The 4,064-nt window shown below is 40.6% G+C and overlaps 1 long non-coding RNA gene across 1 annotated transcript in view; it reads right to left on the bottom strand.

Moving 5' to 3' along the window:
* The window catches only part of LOC119426333, a 1,517-nt gene extending 834 nt beyond the window's left edge, over positions 1–683 (bottom strand). Inside the window, exon 1 of the long non-coding RNA XR_005187614.1 lies at positions 231–683. This is a non-coding gene — a long non-coding RNA (uncharacterized LOC119426333). The remainder of the gene's footprint in view (positions 1–230) is intronic.
* Between the last annotated feature and the right edge of the window lie 3,381 nt (positions 684–4,064).

Below are 4,064 nucleotides of genomic sequence, written 5' to 3'. Positions count from 1 at the left end.
CCCCCCCCCCCCCCCCCACGCACACTGCCCGTGTCTGTTCCTGCACTCCGGTGCTTTTCCTGGCTCGCTCCAATCACTCGAAACCGTTTTCCTGCCGTGCTCAGACCCCGACGAGCTGCCTCTTCTGGTGGCTTTCGACTGGGGGGGGAGCCGCTTCGTGTCTGCGAAAACCAGCGTCTGTTAATCGATTCCCGCCTCAAATGATATTTATTAGTCAACCTGAAACTCACGAGTGCCCAACTGGAATATCCCTCTCACTCTATTCCACAATGGCGGATAGGCTTCTTTTTTTTTTTTTTTTTTTTTTACTCCCGCTTCCGTTCCGTCCTGCTGCTCCTTGACCTTCCGCCTGTGACGCTCCGAGTCATGTTACAAACTGACACTCTTACATGACGCTCACAAACACGAGTTTTCACCGACTTTTATCACAATGTGCTGACAACTTAGCATCCGAGCTAACCGGAAGTGATGCTAACAGCAAAATTATCTATTAGCTTAGCAGCTACCTTCCCATGGACCAGCAGCCTACAGACAATAATTTAAAAATGCTAAATGGAGATCTTACAGAACGAGCATCTGCGTGTGGAGTTCCGTTCGTGCCAAAAAATAAAAAATATTGCACACCTGTATGCAACTTGTTCGCGTCCAATGAACATGAAATTTAACGGTTCTCTTTGCAAACTATAAACCAAACTAAAAAAAAAATAAATAAAGGTTATTCCAAACTATATGAAATGGTGCAGTTTGAAAATGTTTAACCAGGTAGATTTTCCCAGACATATCGATACGTAATTCTGAAATGCAGGTACGCGCTCAATGTAAATACAGCATTTGACTGGATTCACTAAAAATCAAGTGAAAGTTTAGTTGCCAAAGACCAGTATTATTGTAAATCTGATCAAATAGGAGAAGTGTATTGAAAATAATCTGCTGCTAAATGCAGAAAAAAGGTGAAAGAATTATGGCAACTCTTATAAATAGTAGATCGAGCAGGGTGGTAGAGCAACATAAAGATAAAACTTGGAAATCAAGTGCAGCTTTTGCAAAATTTCTGCTAGGCTAGTAAATTTGCTCATTTAAAAAAAAAACCCTAGACTAATGCGCAAAGCATTTATAACTTGCATCGGTCTGTGTTATAAGTTACCTACTAAATTAGATTAGACTTGACGAGGGTTTTTCCTCAACAACAACAAAGTACAGTCTTAAACATCCCCAGAGCGGCATTTTGTAGGAGCCAAGCAAATTTGCTTAAGTTATAATTTCTAGATTATTATTTTTTTAACCTATCTGCTTATTTTACTAATCCAAAAAGAACAAATACGCACCAATACATCAAAATTTTCAGGCTCCTTCCAAATGACGCCGCCATTGTTGACCTATATGTCACTTGAGAACGCAACAGACATATATGTAAACCCTTATTTGTCGGATACTGTATATAACAAAATATAACACATCTGGTCACTAAATGTTGGTGTTTAAACTCTGATAAAAGAAGAATGAACATCATTGCAAGGCATATAAAAAGTGAGCATGAGAGAATATTCTATTGTGTTTTGGGCACAAATGGAACACCATACCTGTAGTTTTGTTTTTATAAATGTAATTGTTTTTATTGCAATTTTTTATCTTTTAGTAAGTTTACACTGATTGTAGTTGTATTGTGAGTCTTGTAAACTATTTTCCATCTTTTTGCTTCAGTTAAATATATATATATTTAAAAAATTTCTTCATATTTATTAGAATTTTTGCTTGTAGCTGTAACTTTAAACTGTGTGGTCCTGGTTTCTTTACTGTCACTTTTCATTTAAGGTTTATGTGTCTGTGGTGATTTTATCGTTTGTCACTTTTTGTGTCTTTGCGTTGTTAACTTTAAGACAAATTCAGTTCTCTACCATATAAAATGGCATATAAAGAAACAACGATAGGTCTTCGTGAGCAATAGTGGAAAGTAGAAAGACACGTGGTTAAAATTTAAGTTGTTGTATTCTAGTGTTTTTCACGTTTTGGTACCACTAACTTTAAAGCAGGAATTAAAATTTTTATCTCCTGTTTGAACCAAAATGATTAATAGTATTCTGACAATATCATGTAAACTGGATAAGAACTGATCACATTAAAGGATCTATAATCATGTTATGAATACAAACTAAATACATTTGGAAATAACTATTCAAGGAATATATTGTTGGGAAATATTTTATCACTTTGTGAATTACATTCCACTGGATTTTATTTCATAGTGCATCTGTTATGTTTGCTTCAACAATTTTAAAAAGTCAGATTTGTTCTACTTTATAAGGAAAACTCGTTTCTTGAAGATTACGGTGCATACCAACCCCTGGTATGATGACAAATACAAGTCCTCCGTGTGGTTTTCAATTTGAATAAAACTTCAAATCAAAATGAACCAAAAGAGACATTTCTTATACCGTCTTTGTCAGAATGGCTTTTGTTAACATTTAAAACAATCTTCACAGGATAAAAAATATATTTAAGCTAAATAAAGGGTGGGTGTCAATATTAGGCTTTAGATGTGAGAAATGCAAACAGGTTTTGCAATATATGTCTTTATTTAAAAGAAAAAAGCTTTAAAAATTGCATTTGATCTGAACACTTTAACTCTGCTCCATGGGGCGCAGTAGCTCAGTGGTCAGTGCCATGACCTCGTAATCCTGAGGCTACTGGTTTGAGCCCATGTTACGTCAGGAAGGTTATCCGGTGTTAATCAATGGGCAGCACGATGGCTTAGTGGTTAGCTTCACAGCAAGAAGGTCCTGGATTCAATCCTCGGTTTGGACCTTGGGTCTTTCTGTGGGGAGTTTGCATGTTCTCCACGTGTTTGCATGGGTTTTCTCCGGGTACCTCAATTTCCTCCCGTGGCCCAAAACAGAGAAACATGCATGTTCGGCTGCCTCCAGGCCTCCTTCACAAAAGCGATTTATGATCTCCTTGGGATTAGCCTGGTTAAATAAAGGTACATAAACAAATTGCCAAATCTTTGTTTGCTTTCTGTGGAGCAGTTGAAAATGAAGAAGATGACTTTAACGCTGCTCCACAGTGCAGTGCAATAAGATGTGCTGGTTGAGGTGCTGCAACACTGAGTGGTCCATGTTGCAAAGAGATGCTGGTTGGTGGAGAGGGGTTTCTGCTGGGTGGGCAGGTTTTATGCTTTCCCTGAAACTGCATCTGAAACCGAAAGGTCCGGAGTCCCTGCACAGTAGCAGGCCAGTACTGAGGTCCAGGCTGATATGTTGTATGGGTGGAGGCAGGCAGAACCCTGCAGGTTGGACAGCTGCAGCTGAGCTAGTTGGACTAGCAGAAGACTAACACAGAGGCTGTTTCCTGATCCTGAGAGCATCGTTCTCGGCGATGAAGCGATACATTACGTCTGTGAGCTCACGCTGGCACCTCCTCCAAACAGAGTGATCAAAGTTGCGCATGGCTGACCTGAGCCACTCTGCAAAAGCGTCGCATTCGCGTTCATCTTCTGGTCTGAGCTGTCCATGGAGCTGCTGCTGCTGCATGGTTAAGAACTGCTGGGGGTGTTCACTGGGGCTTGTGTGCTGGGCTTCATCGTCTTCATCAGCTGCTGCCCCTCTGCCACAAGAAGTACTAGCAGTAGCTGGTTTGGTGCTGCTCATGGGGGAAACAGGTTGGAGTTTAACTGGCTCAAGATGAGGAGCAGGTGGGTCAGCATTGTCATCATCATCGTCAGCATCATGATCAAGGTCATCTTCAATAGGGGGGATGTCATTAACACCAACCTTTTCCTTCCTCTGAAATGTACAAATTGAAAATTTCACAAGGCAGTTATTTCACTAAACTTATTGAAAAATGGAGATGTACACATGAAAACGCATACTCAGACTGACCCGTCTCCTCTTATGGAGCTCAATAATGTGCGGTCTCAGAAACTCGAAGCACCCAAGTATCCAGAAGTCTCGCTCTGTCAGCTCGGGGGACTCCTGCCTGGAGCAGAGCTTCTTCAGGCGACCGTACCTCGTACGCAGACTGGTGTACCAGGTCTTCAGTATGACAACATCCTTTCCAATCTCCTCGGC

The sequence above is a fragment of the Nematolebias whitei genome, chromosome 20 (genome assembly GCF_014905685.2).
Source record: "Nematolebias whitei isolate Nwh7 chromosome 20, NemWhi1, whole genome shotgun sequence".
NCBI lineage: Eukaryota > Metazoa > Chordata > Actinopteri > Cyprinodontiformes > Rivulidae > Nematolebias > Nematolebias whitei.
The sequence above is the reverse complement of the archived record's forward strand: the minus strand, read 5'-3'. Positions and strand labels throughout refer to the sequence as shown.